Here is a 22,559-nt window from a genome sequence, read left to right as displayed (position 1 = left end):
AGCATTGTTTTATACACGTGGTCTGAAAATTTTACCTAGATGACATTGTGCCTAGATATCATTCTGTTTAATACATGTCTCATGCTACTGTATTAGAATTTAATTCATTACCTCTGTTACATAGTATGCAGTCATATCTATAAACCATATTTTATGTATGTATTCACTTAGTGATACATACTGCTGGCTTCCATTCCCTTGCTACTCCCAAACAACTCTGTGATAAACAAATAACTATGTAATTCTTTATGAATGTGCACAAACTTTTTTTCTGAGGTACATTTCCAGGGCAAAATTGCTCGGCCATAAATGCATATGCTTATAGATGGTCGACCAGAAAGGACACATTTTTTTTTTAAGTTTTTAATTTTAATTCCGGTATAGTTACCATACAGTGTTATATTAGTTTCAGGTGTACGATATAGTGATTCAATTCTGTACATTACTAAATGCTTGTCATGTCAAGTGTACTGTTTATTCCACCTATTTCACTCATCCCCCACCCACATACCCCCTAATAATCACCAGTTTGTTTTCTATAGTTAAGAGTCTGTTTCTTGGTTTGCCCCTCTTTTTTTTCTCCCTTTGCTCATTTGTTTTGTTTCTTAAATTCCACACATGAGTGAAATCATATGATATTTGTCTTTCTTTGCCTGACTTATTTCATTTAGCATTCTACTCTCTAACTCTATCCATGTTGTTACAAATAGCAACATTTCATCTTTTTTTATGGCTGAGTAAAATACATATATTTCACATTACATCTTCTTTATCCATTCATTTATCAATGGACACTTGGGCTACTTCCATAATTTGGCTATTGTGAATAATGCTGCTATAAACATAGGGGTACATGTATCCTTTTGAATTAATGTTTTGTATTCTTTGGGTAAATATCCTGTAGTATGATTACTGGATCATAGGGTAGGGTAGTTCTACTTTTAATTTTTTTGGGAACCTCCATAATGTTTTCCACAGTGGCTATACCCATTTGCCTTTCTACCAACAGTGTACAAGAGTTTCTTTTCCTCCACATCCTTGCCAATGCTTGTTTCTTGTTTTTTTTTAATTTTATTTTAGCCATTCTGACAGGTGTGAAGTGCTATCTCATTGTCGTTTTGATTTACATTTCCCTGATGATCAGTGTTGTTGAGCATTTTTAAAAATGTCAGACATCCATATGTCTTCTTTGGAGAAATGTCTATTAATATCTTCTGCCCATTTTCTAATTGGATTATATGTTTTTTGAGTGTTGAGTTGTATAAGTTCTTTATATATTTTGGATACTAACCCATTATCAGAGATGTCATTTGCAAATATCTTCTCCCATTTAGTAGGTTGTCTTTTAGTTTTCTTGATTGTTTCCTTTGCTGTGAAGGAGCTTTTTATTTTGCTGTAGTCCCAATAGTTTGTTTTTGTTTTTATTTCCCTTGCCTCAGAAGACATATCTAGAAAAATGTTGCTATGGCCAGTGTCAGAGATATTAGTGCCTGTGCTCTCTTTTAGTATTTTTATAGTTTCAGGCTCACATTTAGGTCATTAATCCATTTTAAATTTATTTTTCAGTATGATATAAGAAAGTGGCCCAGTTTCATTCTTTTGCGTGTAGCTGTCCAATTTTCCCAATACCATTTGTGAAAGAGACTATCTCTTTTCCCATTAGGTATTCTTAAGACAGCACATATTTTTATATATTTTTCTAGGAGAGTAGGAAGGGGGGATGGGATTGAAGATACAGATGAAGGGAAAAGTAATAGGGCAAATCAAGGACTTTCTTTGGATGGATGCTAATAGTGGGCTTTGGACTAGTGAGCATAAGCAATTCAGTTCTGTGAATCTGAGGTCCTTAAAAATGAAATAAAATTTATAAAAAATAAAATTAAAAATGAAATATGACCCACCCAGTGGATTATCAGTATAAATGCAACACCTACTACTATGGCTTAGCATCCTCCTCTGTGCTACAGAGCCAGAATGCCAGTTTCCTACTACCTTATTAAGATGCTGCAGAAAATCATTAGATATATTTGTGAGGTCCTTAAACCTCTTGAGACTCAGGCTCTATATGAACAATATAAAATTGTTCCTCTGCATAGATAGCTCTCAGAATTTTAATTATAGATCTCTTTGTTAATCAACATTGAAGATAATTGTTCCCAGTTAGCCTATAAAGATGTTTATAAGTATACTGTTTTGACCATTTCATCCAATCCAAGATTGGAAGGGGATTAAGTTATAAAATAAATAAATCATGGGGATGAAAAGTACAGCATAGGGAATATAGTCAATAATATTATAACTTTGTATGGTGGCAGAACATTTTGTAACGTATATAATTATGGTATCACTATGTTGCACATCTGCCACTAATATAATATGTCAACTACACTTTAATTAAATTTTTAAAAAATTACATACACAAATGGCTAAACATTAAAAAAAGGAATGGAAGATCATTCAAGTAACTGCCCCTGCCAAAAAATTGAAATAATAGGGCCTTTCATTTTCAATAGCACTTTTTAGTTTTTCATAGGTCCAGTACTGCCAAATGGCAATATGACGGCCTTTCATGTCTGGATGAGGTGATTATTTCTTCAGAAACTGAGGATAGACAGACCTGGCAAAGTGGTCATAATGATATTCTTCAGAACTAATCGTAAGAGAAGTAAGTGAAAGAGATGAATCTTCTCTGATACGTGTCCACAGGCAGCTCAGCCCTTTAATTCAGAGCAGGATTATTTTAATTTTTAATATTTTAGGACATAATAGACAAGTTAATTAGATTAGCTCACCTTGCTCAAACTATTATAATATTAATCCATTGTTATTTTCAGTAAAGCATATCACTACAACTTTTTTTACAATTCAGAAACCAAGAGTTCACAATGGAACAGCACATTTAGAAGTAAACACTACCACTAAATTTTAAAAAATCTTTTCATTTTATTGAATTGAGTTTTATTTAAAAATTTTCTCTCCTTTTATGTTTGTCATTATTGTGTCTAAAATATCTATATTCCTCCAATCTGGTTTGTATATGTTCTGTTCTGTTTATAATATTTAAACATACAAACTTTATTTTAGTAGTCCACACAAAAAGTATACCATGTATCCTAGATAAAGGAAATTTATTTATTTATTTATTTATTTATTTTTAATTTATTTTTTATTGGTGTTCAATTTACTAACATACAGAATAACCCCCAGTGCCCGTCACCCATTCACTCCCACCCCCCGCCCCCCTCCCCTTCTATCACCCCTAGTTCGTTTCCCAGAGTTAGCAGTCTTTACGTTCTGTCTCCCTTTCTGATATTTCCCACACATTTCTTCTCCCTTCCCTTATATTCCCTTACACTATTATTTATATTCCCCAAATGAATGAGAACATATAATGTTTGTCCTTCTCCGACTGACTTACTTCACTCAGCATAGTACCCTCCAGTTCCATCCACGTTGAAGCAAATGGTGGGTATTTGTCATTTCTAATAGCTGAGTAATATTCCATTGTATACATAAACCACATCTTCTTTATCCATTCATCTTTCGTTGGACACCGAGGCTCCTTCCACAGTTTGGCTATCGTGGCCATTGCTGCTAGAAACATCGGGGTGCAGGTGTCCCGGCGTTTCATTGCATCTGAATCTTTGGGGTAAATCCCCAGCAGTGCAATTGCTAGGTCGTAGGGCAGGTCTATTTTTAACCCTTTGAGGAACCTCCACACAGTTTTCCAGAGTGGCTGCACCAGTTCACATTCCCACCAACAGTGCAAGAGGGTTCCCTTTTCTCCGCATCCTCTCCAACATGTGTTGTTTCCTGTCTTGTTAGTTTTCCCCATTCTCACTGGTGTGAGGTGGTATCTCATTGTGGTTTTGATTTGTACTTCCCTGATGGCAAGTGATGCAGAGCATTTTCTCATATGCATGTTGGCCATGTCTATGTCTTCCTCTGTGAGATTTCTGTTCATGTCTTTTGCCCATTTCATGATTGGATTGTTTGTTTCTTTGGTGTTGAGTTTAATAAGTTCTTTATAGATCTTGGAAACTAGCCCTTTATCTGATATGTCATTTGCAAATATCTTCTCCCATTCTGTAGGTTGTCTTTGAGTTTTGTTGACTGTATCCTTTGCTGTGCAAAAGCTTCTTATCTTGATAAAGTCCCAATAGTTCATTTTTGCTTTTGTTTCTTTTGCCTTCGTGGATGTATCTTGCAAGAAGTTACTGTGGCCGAGTTCAAAAAGGGTGTTGCCTGTGTTCTTCTCTAGGATTTTGATGGAATCTTGTCTCACATTTAGATCTTTCATCCATTTTGAGTTTATCTTTGTGTATGGTGAAAGAGAGTGGTCTAGTTTCATTCGTCTGCATGTGGATGTCCAATTTTCCCAGCACCATTTATTGAAGAGACTGTCTTTCTTCCAATGGATAGTCTTTCCTCCTTTATCGAATATTAGTTGCCCATAAAGTTCAGGGTCCACTTCTGGATTCTCTATTCTGTTCCACTGATCTATGTGTCTGTTTTTGTGCCAGTACCACACTGTCTTGATGACCACAGCTTTGTAGTACAACCTGAAATCTGGCATTGTGATGCCCCCAGATATGGTTTTCTTTTTTAAAATTCCCCTGGCTATTCGGGGTCTTTTCTGATTCCACACAAATCTTAAAATAATTTGTTCTAACTCTCTGAAGAAAGTCCATGGTATTTTGATAGGGATTGCATTAAACGTGTATATTGCCCTGGGTAACATTGACATTTTCACAATATTAATTCTGCCAATGCATGAGCATGGAATATTTTTCCATCTCTTTGTGTCTTCCTCAATTTCTTTCAGAAGTGTTCTATAGTTTTGAGGGTATAGATCCTTTACAGCTTTGGTTAGGTTTATTCCTAGGTATCTTATGCTTTTGGGTGCAATTGTAAATGGGATTGACTCCTTAATTTCTCTTTCTTCAGTCTCATTGTTAGTGTATAGAAATGCCACTGATTTCTGGGCATTGATTTTGTATCCTGCCACGCTACCGAATTGCTGTATGAGTTCTAACAATCTTGGGGTGGAGACTTTTGGGTTTTCTATGTAGAGTATCATGTCATCGGCGAAGAGGGAGAGTTTGACTTCTTCTTTGCCAATTTGAATGCCTTTAATGTCTTTTTGTTGTCTGATTGCTGAGGCTAGGACTTCCAGTACTATGTTGAATAGCAGTGGTGAGAGTGGACATCCCTGTCTTGTTCCTGATCTTAGGGGAAAGGCTCCCAGTGCTTCCCCATTAAGAATGATATTTGCTGTGGGCTTTTCGTAGATGGCTTTTAAGATGTTGAGGAAAGTTCCCTCTATCCCTACACTCTGAAGAGTTTTGATCAGAAATGGATGCTGTATTTTGTCAAATGCTTTCTCTGCATCCAATGAGAGGATCATACGGTTCTTGGGTTTTTCTCTTGCTGATATGATGAATCACATTGATTGTTTTACGGGTGTTGAACCAGCCTTGTGTCCCAGGGATAAATCCTACTTGGTCATGGTGAATAATTTTCTTAATGTACTGTTGGATCCTATTGGCCAGTATCTTGTTGAGAATTTTTGCATCCATGTTCATCAGGGCTATTGGTCTGTAATTCTCCTTTTTGGTGGGGTCTTTGTCTGGTTTTGGAATTAAGGTGATGCTGGCCTCATAGAACGAATTTGGAAGTACTCCATCTCTTTCTATCTTTCCAAACAGCTTTAGGAGAATAGGTATGATTTCTTCTTTAAACGTTTGATAAAATTCCCCTGGGAAGCCATCTGGCCCTGGACTCTTGTGTCTTGGGAGGTTTTTGATGACTGCTTCAATTTCCTCCCTGGTTATTGGTCTGTTAAGGTTTTCTATTTCTTCCTGTTCCAGTTTTGGTAGTTTGTGGCTTTCCAGGAATGCGTCCATTTCTTCTAGATTGCCTAATTTATTGGCGTATAGCTGTTCATAATATGTTTTTAAAATCGTTTGTATTTCCTTGGTGTTGGTAGTGATCTCTCCTTTCTCATTCATGATTTTATTAATTTGAGTCTTCTCTCTCTTCTTTTTAATAAGGCTGGCTAATGGTTTATCTGTCTTATTAATTCTTTCAAAGAACCAACTCCTGGTTCTGTTGATCTGTTCCACAGTTCTTCTGGTCTCGATTTCATTGAGTTCTGCTCGAATCTTTATTAACTCCCTTCTTCTCTTGGGTGTAGGATCTATTTGCTGTATTTTCTCTAGCTCCTTTATGTGTAAGGTTAGCTTTTGTACTTGAGTTCTTTCCAGTTTTTGAATGGATGCTTGTATTGCGATGTATTTCCCCCTTAGGACTGCTTTTGCTGCATCCCAAAGATTTTGGACGGTTGTATCTTCATTCTCATTAGTTTCCATGAATCTTTTTAATTCTTACTTAATTTCCTGGTTGACCCTTTCATCTTTTAGCAGGATGGTCCTTAACCTCCACGTGTCTGAGGTCCTTCCAAACTTCTTGTTGTGATTTAGTTCTAATTTCAAGGCATTATGGTCTGAGAATATGCAGGGGACGATCCCAATCTTTTGGTATTGGTTCAGACCCGATTTGTGACCCAATATGTGGTCTATTCTGGAGAAAGTTCCATGTGCACTTGAGAAGAATGTGTATTCAGTTGAGTTTGGATGTAAAGTTCTGTAGATATCTGTGAAATCCATCTGGTCCAGTGTATCATTTAAAGCTCTCGTTTCTTTGGAGATGTTGTGCTTAGAAGACCTATCGAGTATAGAAAGAGCTAGATTGAAGTCACCAAGTATAAGTGTATTATTATCTATTTCTTCACTTTGGTTAATAATTGATTTATATATTTGGCAGCTCCCACATTCGGGGCATATATATTGAGGATTGTTAAGTCCTCTTGTTGAATAGATTCTTTAAGTATGATATAGTGTCCCTCTTCATCTCTCACTACAGTCTTTGGGGTAAATTTTAGTTTATTTGATATAAGGATGGCTACCCCTGCTTTCTTTTGAGGACCGTTCGAATGGTAAATGGTTCTCCAACCTTTTATTTTCAGGCTGTAGGTGTCCTTCTGTCTAAAATGAGTCTCTTGTAGACAGCAAATAGATGGGTCCTGCTTTTTTATCCAGTCTGAAACCCTGCGCCTTTTGATGGGGTCATTAAGCCCGTTCACATTCAGAGTTACTATTGAGAGATATGAGTTTAGTGTCATCATGATATCTATTCAGTCCTTGTTTTTGTGGACTGTTCCACTGAACTTCTTCTTAAAGGGGAATTTTAAGAGTCCCCCTTAAAATTTCTTGCAGAGCTGGTTTGGAGGTCACATATTCTTTTAGTTGCTGCCTGTCTTGGAAGCTCTTTATCTCTCCTTCCATTTTGAATGAGAGCCTTGCTGGATAAAGTATTCTTGGTTGCATGTTCTTCTCATTTAGGACCCTGAATATATCCTGCCAGCCCTTTCTGGCCTGCCAGGTCTCTGTGGAGAGGTCTGCTGTTACCCTAATACTCCTCCCCATAAAAGTCAGGGATTTCTTGTCTCTTGCTGCTTTAAGGATCTTCTCTTTATCTTTGGAATTTGCAAGCTTCACTATTAAATGTCGAGGTGTTGAACGGTTTTTATTGATTTTAGGGCGGGATCTCTCTATTTCCTGGATCTGAATGCCTGTTTCCCTTCCCAGATTAGGGAAGTTTTCAGCTAGAATTTGTTCAAATACATATTCTGGCCCTCTGTCCCTTTCGGCGCCCTCGGGAACCCCAATTAAACGTAGGTTTTTCTTCCTCAGGCTGTCGTTTATTTCCCTTAATCTATCTTCATGGTCTTTTAATTGTTTGTCTCTTTTTTCCTCAGTTTCCCTCTTTGCTATCAACTTGTCTTCTATGTCACTCACTCGTTCTTCCACCTCGTTAACCCTCGTCGTTAGGACTTCTAGTTTGGATTGCATCTCATTCAATTGATTTTTAATTTCTGCCTGATTAGCTCTAAATTCTGCAGTCATGAAGTCTCTTGAGTCCTTTATGCTTTTTTCTAGAGCCACCAGTAGCTGTATAATAGTGCTTCTGAATTGGCTTTCTGACATTGAATTGTAATCCAGATTTTGTAACTCTGTGGGAGAGAGGACTGTTTCTGATTCTTTCTTTTGAGGTGAGGTTTTCCTTCTAGTCATTTTGCTCAGTGCAGAGTGGCCAAAAGCAAGTTGTATTGGGAAAAGGAGAAAAAGAGAGGAGAGAAAGAAGGAAAGAAAAGAGAAAGAGAAAAAAAAAGGAAGAAAAAAAGAAAAAAAAAAAGAAGAAAAAGAGAAAGAAAAAGAAAGGAGAAAAAAAGGGGGTGGGGGAAGGAAACAAATCAAAAAGCAAAACAAAACAAAACAAAACAAAACAAAGAACCACGGGGGAGTATCTTCTGATTCTGTGTACTTTAAGTCCCTTGGCTTCTCCTGGAAGTTGTCCGTCTAGCTGGTGTTCTGGGGGAGGGGCCTGCTGTGCTGATTTTCAGGTGTTAGCAGTTGGGGGAGCTGCTGTGCCCCTGCCTGGTGCAGGGCTCAGTGGGGGTTGTTTACCCCGTGAGGCCCCAGGAGCAACAGCCCTAGTGGCGGGCCCAGCTCTGGAAACCTGAATTCAGCCCCCGCAGGAACTCCGGAGCTCTCTGTCTGCAGGGCCTGGAGGCTCCGGGGCGGGGCCGCTGATCTGCTCAGCTCGGGGCAGGAGCGTCCTCGCTGTCCTGGGCCCTCCCGGCCTCTGCCTGTCCCGGGGGAGGCCGGATCCTGGGCTGTGTCCCGGCGCCCTGTGCTCCGGGGCCTGCGCTGTTGGATTCGCGCTCCCGGGCCGCGCAGCCCCCTCCGCGGAGCCGCCGCCCGAGCCCCCCCCCCCCCCCCCGAGCTGCTCCCGCCCCGCAGCCCCCTCCGCGGAGCCGCCCCCGAGCCCCCCGAGCTGCTCCGGGTCCCGCCGTGCGCGCTGCAGCCCTTAGGGAGCTCGGCCGCGGGGTGTGGGGCTCTCCCGGGGCGCAGGTGTCTGTTAGTGTCCCCGGGAGCCCGAGGGCATCCCCGCCCCCCTGGGTCCTGCTCCACCTCCCCGCGAGCCCCTTTCCGCCCGGGAAGGTCGGTGCAGCTCCTGCTCCTCCGGGACGGGGCTCTCCTGTCCTGGGGACACTCGCCCCGGCCTCAGCCCGGCTCCTCCTGGGCCCCTCCCCCTCGGAGGCCTTTGTTTCTTTACTTCTTTTTCCCCGTCTTCCTACCTTGATGGAAGCGCGAACTCTTCTCACTGCAGCATTCCAGCTGGTCTCTCTTTAAATCTCAGGCCGAATTCATAGATTTTCAGGATGATTTGAAGGTTTTCTAGGTAATTTGGTGGAGACAGGTGATTTGGGGACCCTACTCTCCCGCCATCTTGCCCCAATCCGATAAAGGAAATTTAAAATGTAGTTTACAAAGGGTTAATTTTATCTATAAATATCATTCTTTTTTTATTTTTTTAAGATTTTATTTATTTATTCATGATAGACATAGAGAGAGAGAGGCAGAGACATAGGCAGAGGGAGAAGCAGGCTCCACGCAGGGAGCCCGACGTGGGACTCGATCCTGAGTCTCTAGGATCGCGCCCTGGGCCAAAGGCAGGCGCCAAACCACTAAGCCACCCAGGGATCCCCTATAAATATCATTCTTACTCAGTTATCTTTATCCAAGGAATGCTCTTCTTCACTTGCAAACCCTTTATGAAAGTTAACTGTACATATACCGGAGGTGAGGGAGGGGACTTGGGACAATAATTTGTGGTTAAACCAATCTTTTAATCCAGCTGTTGGGAGTTGCTTGTGAAACCCCTGTCCTCAGAACTTTGCTTCCCTTTAACTCTAATTAATTATATGCTTATTGATTTAGGGAGCTGGAAGATTCACCTCCCCATATAAGGCACTTCCTGAATTAGAATCCTCTTAAAGGGTTATTTGATAACTCACATAGCCCCAACTCTTTTAGTAGCAGGTAATCACTGGTATAAAAGCACCAGTTAAACCTGATATTCACCTCTGTTCCACATACACCATGTGTTTACATGTCCACTATCGTTTATCTGCAGTATAACCTCATTTTCCAAATCTAAGCTAACCTGATCCTCTTTTCTGGGGCAAAAAAAGGAACTTGTAGAATAATCTCTCCATCATAACCCGCAAAGAGTATCTTCTGGGCTTGAAAGTATATGGGAGGTCCTGTGTATTGGCTCACACAGCTCGACAGGAAGCCTGCGCTGAATTTACCTCCATAGTCCTTCTGGTACATCAGGAAATACATCCCAGAACATTCATCAGATTGTCTTCATTCACCTGTCTCCTACCTTGTATCATTTAACTCTAAGAAGAGTTCATACTGTTCAGAATAAGCATTCCTTAATTCTACAGTTAGGAGGTGGAATTTGACACACAAAAAAATTACTTTTTCTAGTTTTAATAGTTCTGGTGGACATTGAGAGAGGAATAGTTTTGTATTTTGTTTTTTGAATATGATCTGGCTATTCTCTATAAGTGAGCCATTGACAATTAGCCATTCTCTGCCAATGCTCCACTTTGGGTCATCTGAAGTTGATTACCGCCATCCTTGGAGGGTGGTGTAAAATGCCAGTGAAATCGTGAACTAATTCAATGACATGCTCATTGTTCCACTCATTTAGGCAAGTGGGTTTCTGAAAAGGGAAGCATTTTATGTATTCCTGACCATACTAAATTAACTCAGGAAATGTAAGGATTAGACCCTTTGTTGTTTATCTCTACATCTCAGCTGTCATTCTGGGATACAAGACCCCCCAGAGTCTTTTTGATCGTAAGAGAACTTGTGACCATTCAGAAGAGGCTAAATTAACTATTGTTAGGTCACAGGGATTTGGAAGCTAGAGCATATTAGTGGCATTTGTGATATTGCCTCTGTAGAATTGATATCCTTAATTATAGGCAGCAGGTGGAGCTGAGAGTGAATGAATGCCCTTTTGGGGTCCTGTCTTCAAGCTGACTTGGTGTTATCACAGCTCCAAGGCAATCACTGTCCATCAGCTCCAAGTCAGCCTACAATGCTGGCCAGGGGCCTGGGCTATTAGAAAGATGCTGGGTCAGCTTGAAGGCCTAATTTCCTTATTCCCAAGCACAGATACACAAGGGAGAGGGTGTTAAGTACTTGATCACGGACAGAAGCTACCATTTCCTGGATTTGGCAGAGCTGGGAAAGGAAGGCTACTCTGGAATATAAGACACTGAAGACTCAGTACCTGGTGAGGATAAGAAACCGGCCAAGTCACAGGAAGACAAATACTGCATGACTCCACTAATGTGAAGTATCTAAAATAGTCAAATTCGCAGAATCAAAGAGTGGAATGGTGGTTGCCAGGGGCAGGTGGAGGGGTAAGTGGTGTGTTGCTAATCAGCAAGCATAAAGTTTCACTGAAGCAAAATGAATAAGCTCTAGAGAGCTATATAACATTGTGCCTTACATTACCATACTATACATTTAAACATTTGTTACGAAGGTTGATCTTGTATTAAGTGTTGTTACCGCAAAAAAATAATATTTAAAGTATAAAACAGCAGAGCCAGATTTGTCAATACTTATTTAGTATCCTTAAGAATCCTTATCTACCAGTCTTAAAGTATGACTCAGACCTGGGGCACAGATGATAAAAAGAAAGATGGTTCACTTTTTAGAATAAGAATTCTCAAAAAAAAAAAAAAAAAAAACCCAAACAAACAAACAAACGAACCAAACAGGAATTCTCTGCCTTCAGAGAATGCTGGGTGCCTCTTTAGCCCACATCCCTATTGAGAAATGCTTTTCTCATCTATTGAACAATGTGGTTTACAGTTTATCTAAAGCTTGTTATTGTTTCTCTACTTAATAATCCGCATTTATGATTTCTTCTGGAAGAGCTGCATTGATGGAGTGTAACACCTGAAATAATAGGATTTTACAGGAAATAATGTAAATGAAGCCTTTTGCCCTTAATGACCCATAATAAAATGCTCTTGTTACCAAGCTCTGCAGGCGAACCCAGTGCAGGTTGCCATGGAAACGCCCAGCTGCGCCTCCACACTGTTGCTTAATGATCAGTGTGATGTCAGGCTCTTGAGATAACCACAAGCTTAGACAAATCTTTACAGCCACAGTGACAGTCCACGCGGGACTTCAGTTATGTCTGGGTGAGGGCTCCTGTGTCCAGGTATAATTAAAATACATCCAGACCTATGATTGGAAATGCTTTCAGCAGAGAATTAGGTCACCTTTTACATTCTCTATTCATTTTCATTTCTTCACATGCTTGCCCAGTTGGAAGTGAGCCAGAAACAGAGTGGCCACAGCACATCACTGAAGATGATGCTTCACATGCCTGTGGCCAGGCTCACACTTTGCATGGGTGGGCGAGTGGTTGGTCCACCTGGTTCACACACAAAAAAAGACATTATGAAGACCATTTTTTCCCTTCTTCCCATGTTCCCTGCATCTACCTTCCACCATGACTGAGCCTGAAATTCTATTACTCATTACTTTGACTTAGACCACCAAGACAGGCCCTTTTACCCAGAATATAATTCTCAACATTTATTTTTTATCTAGGAGGAAAAGAAAGGCCCTCAGGAACCTTTTTCCTTCCCTTCCCTCTCTCCCTTTTGCTCTCTCTTAAAACTGTTTTTAGGTGCCTGTTATCTGCCAGTAAATTACCAGAAACACAAGGATGAATAAGGTTCAACCCCTGCCCTCTAGGAACTCCCAGGTATTAGACAGAGAGATGGCACATAAGGGGATACATAAGCTAGAGACAGAGGTATTCACACAGCCCAAATGGATAAATCTACCTGAGGGAGAGCAGGACGGGCTGGAAGATGAGATGATGCTTGGGTTAACTTTGAAAGGGAATTAGTGGGATTAAGAGAGTGAAGTAGAAGGTGAGAAACGAGTTGAAGGCACAGAACAATCTTGGATGTTCAGGGAATTGCAAGCAATTCAGAATGTTGAGAGCTTTGGCCACGAGAGCAGTGAGGGATAAATAAGACTGAGAGGTAGATAAAGTCCAAATTCTAATAAGTTGTGACTTTATCTTGCAGGCAAATAGGAGCTATCTAAGGTTTTAGGAAGAGAAGACAGAGAATTATAATTGCCATTTTGGAAAACTATTTTTCCAGAAAAGAAAAGCATGAACTGGGGGAAACATGGAGCATTTAGGAAGTTACTGAAATCGCAAGACATAGAAGATATCTGTTGCGTCTGTCTAGCGTCTGCCTTTTGGAAGAAAAGTGCCCTGCCCTCAGGCCCTGGCCCACCCTCACAGAAGAAGTGGATATATGACCAAAACTCAGACTATTTTAGTGCCCTATCACTATTCACCATGATTGGTCCAGGGGTTGTACATAATCCAAGCAACACCAATCAGATTCCTCCCCTGAAACTTCACATATGGACTCCTCGACATAGGATTATTTTTCTTTCTTTTTTTCCTCAAGATGAAAGGATGTAGCTTTCGGATTCTAGAGGCCATCTTTCCTGCTACATGGAGAGGGCTTTCTGATCATTAGGCCAATAGTTAAAGGAAAATGCACTAAATGATGGAGAAAAAGATTTGTTGACATTGTTTGAGCCCCTAGAATCTAGGCCAGAGATCCAGCTGTGTCTGAAGTCAGTATAGCAATGGACTTTCCAGTTACACATACCAGTAGATTCTGTTATGCTAGAGCAAACTTGAGTTAGTTTCTTGTCACTTGTAGCTGAATGTTTCTTAAGGAACCAGGTAAAAATGAGGAGAAGCTGAATAGAAGCTGGAGACTAGAGAGGGTAGTTTCAGTGAAATTAACTTCAATGAAGTTAATTCAAGGATTGGAGAGGTGGGCTAAGTAAGAAGTGATAACAGAGGCACCCACAAAGTCCCAGGGACACAGAGGTTGAACCCTTTAGCCATGGACCTCCAGGATTTTGAAGCTTCCGCTTTGGTAAGTGGGTTGGTAAATAACATTTCTTCTTTTGATGGAGACTGTCTTCTTTGTAGTGGCCAGATTTATAGGAAGTTTGATCTTAATGTTGAGTTGATTCTGTCTTCATGTCTCTCACTGGCCATCGTGGTTCTATTCTCCAGGTCCTTACAGAATACAGTGTCTCCTATAGAAAATTCGTCTTAAAATAACCCACCATTTGCTTCAACGTGGATGGAACTGGAGGGTATTATGCTGAGTGAAATAAGTCAATCGGAGAAGGACAAACATTATATGGCCTCATTCATTTGGGGAATATAAATAATAGTGAAAGGGAATAGAAGGGAAGGGAGAAGAAATGGGTAGGAAATATCAGAAAGGGAGACAGAACATGAAGACTCCTAACTCTGGGAAACGAACTAGGAGTGGTGGAAGGGGAGGAGGGCGGGGGGTGGGGGTGAATGGGTGACGGGCACTGAGGGGGGCACTTGACGGGATGAGCGTTATTCTGGGTATTATTCTGTATGTTGGCAAATTGAACACCAATAAAAAATAAGTTTATTATTAAAAAAAAGAAAATTCGTCTTATATTTTAGTAATACATTTGCACGTCTCTTTCATCTTTCCACTCTAGACATCCAGTCTCTAGTTGCCTTCCATTGTGCTTCATGGGACATGGTTGGGTGGATTTTAAAGTAGTACTTATCAGTATGTAGAGTTATCTTATCAACTGTTTATCTTCTGTTTTCATTGAACATTCATCTCCATATCTTATCCGTCATTCATCTCTAGAACTCAGTGACTTAAACAAAGTAGGCACTAATAACATTTCCTGGTCAATAGTTTCTAGTTCATCAATGGATCTCTTGTTTGTCTATGGCTCAACTAATATGTAGTGTCCAGTGCACAGTACAATACCCTGGTATCAGTAGACACAACACAGAATGGAAAGGGATGGTTGCCAATTTTATCTAGATCCATATATGCATATGATGCACCCCAACACTGCGCGGGCTTTGGGGGAACTACATTATATCATTATCCTGTATTGGTTATCTAAAACCATTGAGTCCTTTTAATGAAACAGAAAGCCATATCTTTCTATTCTGTGGTATCGCTACATTGTTATATTTTTTGGTCTTAGTTGAGAACTTCACATATATCCCTGCTAAAATTTAGCCCAATGAATGTTTGCATGGTGTTTGCTTGTGATTCTTTTGTCCAGTCTTTAGTCTCCAGGCTTTCTATCATCAGTATAATTAATGAGTATGACTCTAAGCTCCCAGAGGTCAGGCTTTCTCCATAATCTCCAGTGCTGTCTCCAAATCCTAGCATATAGCCTCGTGTCCTGAGCATACTCAGTTAAATGTTTACTGGACAAACTCAAAGACATACCTTCTCTATTTCTCAAGTTTTAATTAAAATGTAAGAGAGGACAGATATTTTAGCTTTCTTCCAGAAACATCCTTCTTTTTGTATGTATCTCTCAATGTGTATTAGTCCAAATATATCTAGATTCAGCTCATTTTTCACCTTGCTTTTGTCATGAAGAAAGTTGCAGGATGTTTTGCTGTCACTAAGGTACACAGCAATTACACTGTAGGAACAATTTCAATGGACAATGAGTTTAGACTGACATTGCTTGATATTAAGGAACCTATACTGACTTCTGGTGATTGCTGGTTCTTCCTCATCCTCCCTGTGTTGGCAGAATGTCCTGTGAGTCCTCTTGTGGAATTTATAAGAGTTAGAATTTGTAAGAGTCAATTGTGAAACTGCATTGACCTTTCAGGTTGCTGCAGCAGATCAGAATTTTGGGGGGAAAGTTGGAGTGGAGAAGCAGCTACAAATACCCCAGAGGGCATATTTTTAAAGCCTATTGTTAAGACTATAGAAATTCTCATTTTATTTAGAAAAACATCACGCATGCAGTTGTCTATTCAAAATGTACCCATTGATGATTGCAATCAAGGATGTTCAAGATGGTGCTTCTATCCTTTCTTTAATATGAGGATTATTTCTGGCAGACAGTTCATCCTAGATTTGGGCAAGAAGATTTGAATGGAGATGGCAGGAAGTAGGGATGGGAGCTTACTGTGCTCCACATCTCAGTCTAGGGCCCTGTTAGAGTTGAATATGTTGGTTACATATGTTGGCACTACTTTTTCTCTGTGCCATAGTAATGATTCTAGAACACTATGAAGGGCTTTTCTTAGATTTTTATGTCCTTTAAAAATCAAAGCGCATATGGCAATAGGGCAAGCCCATAGCCCCTTTCAACATAAAAGAGCATGGTCCTTCTGTATCAAGTACTTTCAACCAGAATCCACTGGCATAAAGAGTCATGTTTCCTTGAAATGTACATGATATTTAATAACAACCACAGTATCTCCTACATGGTTTATGGCTGCCTCTTCTCTGTAGGTTTTGGCAAGAAGAAGGGAATTCAGATTTGGCTATATATGGCCAATTCAATAGGCTTGTAGCATCATTTTGTTCAAGCTAATTTGAGGAGGCTGTCACTTTCCTCAAATCTGTGGCAGTTAGCATGATTACTATCACATCTTTACTATCACATTCCTACTCTCGATAGGCTATAAATTAGGAATGGATAAAAATCCAGACAGATTATAAAGATGTTATTTTTTCTCATATCAAGATGTTTTAGGCACTCTTAAGCAGTTAACTGAAAAAAATGTTCCCAAAACTTTATTTTTGGCTTCGTAAAGCATAAGACAGTTTCTTTTCCCTCACCCTCCTATCCTCTTTTTTCTCTTTAGAAAATGCTCAGAAAAGCTCAAGCATCTTAGGGTCAGAATATCATTATAAAGCAAATTGCTACTAAAACCAGCTAAGTGGTAACCTCATGGTCTTAAAAGGTCCCTGCCTTGTCCTGTATGTTGAATCGATTGTTGGAAAATGACTATTCTGTAGGAGAGCTATTAATTATGTAATAATTCACAGCTCTTCTGAGGACAGGGACTAGGTTTGGCTAATTCTAAGAGTATGGGCCTTAATGGTGCCAAGTGCCTTGATTTGACTAAACATGATGAATAATAATAATAACCACATAAACATTTGTTGACTAATGTGTTTATGGATTCAGTGAAGTCACTCTGGGGTCATTACTTAACTTCACTACTTCCCTATTTCTCCAGCAGATGGCAGAACGGTCAGATTATTGAGTTTGAGATCTCTTTGATTCTTAGACATTAAATATGAGATGTTATTCAGAGGTAGGAAAAAAATGATGAAGTGTTTTGATATAATTTTATTTTTATTATGCTCCCTACATTGAACTATCTTGAAATAAAGAAAGGATTGTGAGGAACTTAGGTGCTAGATTGGAGGTTAAAAATGAAGTGAGGGATTATGGGGAACCCTGGGTGGCTCAGCGTTTTAGCACCTGCCTTTGGCCCAGGGTGTGATCCTGGAGCCCCTGGGATGGAGCCTCTGGGATTGAGTCCCCCTGGTCGGGCTCCCAGCATGGAGCCTGCTTCTCCCTCTGCCTGTGTCTCTGCCTCTCTCTCTCTCTCTCTCTCTCTCTCATGAATAAATAAATAAAATCTTAAAAAAAATTAAGTGAGGGATTATGGACCAAGGAACATATTAATATTCTTTCTGATATCCTTATAAAGTGGGCAATGTGGACAAGAAAATTAATCAGGGAAGGTCTTTCAACCATCTTCCCTCTGTACTTGGAAATGTAAGTGGGAAAGATATAAGATATGCTCTCTTACCCATTGCTGCAATGGCTCTTGGCCTTACAGGAATTACATCCTCTACTCTTATTTAAGGAATTACATTCTCTACTTTTGTTGAGCATTAATCTTTGGGGGAAATAAAAAAGATTAGTCAAGGACCAAGGGTTTGAAACTTTGTACAGATGATCCATGTTTAATATCTTGGGACTTCCAAGTGTTGCCCATGTTTGTTTACCAGTTCTTAAATGGGGAAAATATTTTATTATCCCTATATAGGTGTATATAAAGGGGCGATTTGTAAAAGACAGCGTGTTTCAACCAGAAAACAACTTTATTGACCTCCATTTTCATTGGCATGTCTCATCCATATTTGAAAAACCAAAGCATTGCTCATGTTTTACTTAGTCCATCTTTTGAAATAAATGGACATTATATTACAGTTTAGAGAGAAAAGGAGTGATTGAAAGAGATTGTTTTGAGAATATTCTTTTTAGATAATAATGTGTATGCTAGAAATGGAAAATTAACTTCAAGGCAGTGGTTCTAAAATTTTTAAATCCATATGTGAGAAGAGTATTTTAAGAAGCACACACATATTTATGATATTTTATTGTTCAGCCACTCTGTTTTCTGAGGTTCTGGCTTTAACCTTTCCTAGTTACCATGGCAACAAGGACACAAATACATCCATACCATGCACTGGATCTATGAGGAAGAATTTCCAACTGTATACATAGTATGAATATTTGACCTAAGCAGTGTAAAGAGAATTTAATGTAATTTTAAATATAGTAAATTGTTTGAGTGAGTCATAAACTGGAAATAGTGTACATAGCTAGGAAAATGTAGTCTCATAAATGAACCAAGGAAAAACAGTGTTGGATTTCTCCTCTCTAGAAACTCCATCTTGCCTTCCCACATCTCCTTTTCTGATGTAAAGAATGCAATGGGAAATTTGAAGAAAATCATCCTAAGACTTAATTTTTCCCCTTTTCAAAATCCAAGCCTAAAATAAATGAGTTATTTTTAGGCAAATCATAGACCTGTAATCTGAGACATTGGTCTTGCAAAAACACTGCACTTCCAATTACTGGCTGTAAATTGCTTCCCTAAAAACCCTTCTAAAATATTTAGTCTGCATTCTGAACGAAGAAAACAGATGCTGAAATTTCACCCCTGTAAGCTTTGACTACTGGCTAGGGTGCTTGTCACAGAATCCTGTGAAAGCAGGGATGGGTGCATAGATTTTCAATGGAATAAGTTCTGTCCTGACTTTCTATTCAAAGTCTTGGAAATAAGCAGAAAAGGATAATATCAGCAGTGAGATTATTAGGGAGTGTATTATTAGTGTATTAGGGAGTTTTTTTTGGGTAAGGGTGAAGAGCCACATAAGAGAAGCACGGAAGTATGAATGCCAGAGACACAAAGAGAAGCCCCTGCAGGGAGCCTTGAACTGATGCTTAATAAATGCTTTTTGATTTGACTGAATGATCAAAGTGTGGTGTTAGTCTCAAGCAGCCTTAACACCATAGCCTACGAATGCCTTCAGCAGTCTAAATCTTGGTTTATTTGGGGAAATTGGACTGTCCAAAGAGGTGCCATTCCTTTGGGCTCTATGTGAATGAGCAGTGACCCTTCTTGCTTGAGCCACATTCCTCTATAGGAAGCCTGTATTGCGCACTTGTCCTGTGAAGAGTAGTCTTGGATGTATTTTTGAGATTCTGTGGGGGCTGCTGCAACTCAGCACCTCAGTTCTCTGATGTCTAAAATGAAGATAAAAATAAATGAATAATAAGTAATAACATTTGTGTACAAGGTCTAAGTCATAAAGCTGTATGATGCTAAAGAGAATATTTTACACAACCACTGTAAAATTTTAAGATTGTTTTCATCAGAACCTTCTCCTGCAAGCATCATCAAGGAAGTGGCAAGGCTGAGTGGAAAGAATGTTGGCCTGGGTAGCCAAAGAAGCAAATCCAAGTTCCAGCTGGGCAGGAACCAGCTGTGAGACCTGACAAAGCTTCTCAGCCCTTCTGGTGTTCAGTTGTTTCAATGGCAAAATTAATAGGCTGGTCCAGAAGATCATCTAGCTAACATTTTATTATTCTAGAGAGCATTAAAATAGGGATTGAGACCCCGGGTCAGTTTTACTTCTGACTTCCTTAGGTAGCCCTCTAGATATCTTGAAAATACTCAAATTTTCCATTTAGGTTTGAGAAATTGGAATAAAAGCTGATACATTTTACATGCCCAGAAACATAGCCCTAGGGTGAGAAGGAGAGGCAGAAAAATTGATATACAGAAAATGTCTACTGTATCTCTGCTCTTGACCTGCCCTGGCCACACACATCTCTCCAAATGAACCATGTGAGATAGCCAGTAACCAAATAGCCAGGTGTGAAAAGAGCATGGAGATGGAAAAAGGCAAAAAGAAAACAGGTTTTTCTGGGCCCACAGTAAATAGAATTTCTTTGGTATTGAATGGAAAGGATAGGCATTACTATAGGTTACTCAGGTTTGGCTTTTAAGACTTTTAACATTCACAAGACTTTTCAGTTAAAAAAAAAAAAAGAAGTGTACATATATGCACATGTATACACATTTACCCATCATATCCCATATAAGAATCCCACAAAGGCCTGGTGGCCTCTGGCTCTTACTCTGACCTTCTATATCTTGTTTGTCTTTCACCATAATGCATAAACCTGGTAAAATACACAGATTTGAAATGCGCAGAACTCTTTTTTAGATGGATCTTCCTGCTGTAAACACGCCCTTTACCCTGCGCTCTGCTCTAGGGCCCACCACTACAAGAGGGAAGGACAGAACTTGAGAATTCTAACTAGTTTGAGAAATTTGCTTTTTACATTTGCTACTATTTCCATGACAGATTTTTCTTTTCAGGAGAAAAGAACATTTCTAAAAGATCAAAATTAAATCCTTTTAAAAGATCAAAAAGGATGGTAGCTCTGGGAAATTATTAAAATGGAATAACACTGTATATATCTAAAATTGTAACATTTATGAAATTCCTAAGTATTTCAAATATGCTAAGTTTAAAACTCAATCTTTTCCTTGTGTGTTTCTTTCTATTGGCACAGAAAAGGCAAATTTCATTTTAACTCTTTGGTGATACAATAACATTTGGATTCATTGAAGGAAATCATTGCTGAGTGAGGTATTTCATGCTGAAGAGGTAGGTAGGTGATTGCTATTCTGGCATAAAACAGGAGCTATATCTATGTGTATATATATATATATATATGATTATGTATACTTGTATTATTATATATTAATATTATATATATAAATCCCAATTCTGACAAAATTCCTCTTTGCCTTCCCCATTTTCTCCAATTACTTACACAAGAATGTTACCACCATCAATCTATTTTCTAATTCTTTATATAATCTCCATATCAGTTTTAGTTCTTTTTCTAGAAACTGTTGTGAAATGTTATGTGAGGGATGTTAATTCATATCTGAAAAGGATATGATATTTCATATCTCAGCCAAAACAGACAGGATCAGACACTTTGGGGAGATCTGGTTGAGAATACTTAGGAGACTGCCACCACAATACACACACACAGAGCACGTTAACAGCAACAGCAAAAACAGCTCCCCTCTCTTCAGTCCTCATCTTGTGTTGCTCTTCCTAATCTGCCACCAATGCAATTAGAGGTAATGTAAGAGAATAAGATAAAATAAGAATGGGAGAAAATTCCCATTCTTGGTCATATTCTTATATAAAGCAGCCCATCATCAATTATGAACAACTTTGAATGAGTTTACCATAGTCTCTGGTTCTGACCAAAAAAAAAAAAAAAAAAAAAGACAGATAACTTGTTCTGAACTACCTTATACCTGAAAAGGACATGGGGAATGTTAGGAGAAAACATTGTGAGTGAGGGGGACCTGGCCAGATGGAAGAGAGGGAAGGGGTTGAAGAAAAACTTTATGGAAAAAAAAGGGGGGGATCCCTGGGTGACGCAGTGGTTTGGCGCCTGCCTTTGGCCCAGGGCGCGATCCTGGAGACCCGGGATCGAATCCCACGTCAGGCTCCCGGTGCATGGAGCTTGCTTCTCCCTCTGCCTGTGTCTCTGCCTGTGTCTCTGCCTCTTTCTCTCTCTCTCTCTCTGTATGTGACTATCATAAATAAATAAAAATTTTAAAAAAACTTTATGGTATCATATGGAGTCTAACAGAATGGACTCCTTCACTGAATGCTTGTTTTATATGCCTGAGTCACTTATTTCATCTCTATGATCCTCAGGTTATTCACCTGGAAAAAGACTAAAATTTCTACATGATTGGATTGTTTTAAGGATTATGTTAAATTGTAAGTACAAAGCATATCATCCAATCATAACGATTATGTCCATATAATCATGAAAAAAGTTTGAAATATTTCTTGTTTGAGGGATGGTAACTAAAATAATTTCTTATTCTAAAAAAAATGAACATCTGGAGGATAATTATCTATAGAACATTGTGTAACATAAATGCCCAACAACAGAGAAAGAAAAAAGTAAAGTATAGCAGGTTTATGCTATAAGAGACACTTTTAGATATACCATGCAAACAGTAATCATAGAGAGCTGGAATGGCTGTACTAGTATCAGACAAAATAGGCTTTAAGACAAGGAATATTCTTAGAAAAAGGTAATGATAGCAGTAATGATAGTAATCGTAGTAATGATAAGAGGGAAACAAGGAGATATCAGAATTATAAATGTGAAACTCCTCACAACCAAACCACAAAATACAAACAACAAAAACTGACAAGATAATAGTAGAAATAGACAGATCAATAATTACAGTTGGAGATTCAAATACGCCTATCTCCATATTGATAGAATGGGAAAGAAAATCAGTAAGGAAGATTTGAACAATAACAACCAACTTGACCTAGTTGACCTACATAAGCACACTATCATTAACTGTAGGGT

General features: G+C 39.2%; 1 protein-coding gene and 1 long non-coding RNA gene across 4 annotated transcripts in view; one reads left to right on the top strand and one right to left on the bottom strand.

Annotated features, from left to right (window-relative positions):
- LACC1 (laccase domain containing 1) overlaps positions 1 to 22,559 on the top strand; it is a 181,659-nt gene that overhangs the window by 139,503 nt on the left and 19,597 nt on the right. For all 3 annotated transcript variants that reach the window (XR_005376271.1, XR_005376268.1, XR_005376267.1), the window contains 2 exons: positions 20,709 to 20,803; positions 21,884 to 21,949. The gene's annotated coding sequence lies outside the window, so the exon portion shown is untranslated. The remainder of the gene's footprint in view (positions 1 to 20,708; positions 20,804 to 21,883; positions 21,950 to 22,559) is intronic.
- The window catches only part of LOC119877403, a 48,971-nt gene continuing 44,343 nt past the window's right edge, over positions 17,932 to 22,559 (bottom strand). Inside the window, exon 3 of the long non-coding RNA XR_005376276.1 lies at positions 17,932 to 19,370. This is a non-coding gene — a long non-coding RNA (uncharacterized LOC119877403). The remainder of the gene's footprint in view (positions 19,371 to 22,559) is intronic.

Source organism: Canis lupus, chromosome 22 (genome assembly GCF_011100685.1).
Source record: "Canis lupus familiaris isolate Mischka breed German Shepherd chromosome 22, alternate assembly UU_Cfam_GSD_1.0, whole genome shotgun sequence".
In the NCBI taxonomy this organism is placed as follows: domain Eukaryota; kingdom Metazoa; phylum Chordata; class Mammalia; order Carnivora; family Canidae; genus Canis; species Canis lupus.
The sequence above is the reverse complement of the archived record's forward strand: the minus strand, read 5'-3'. Positions and strand labels throughout refer to the sequence as shown.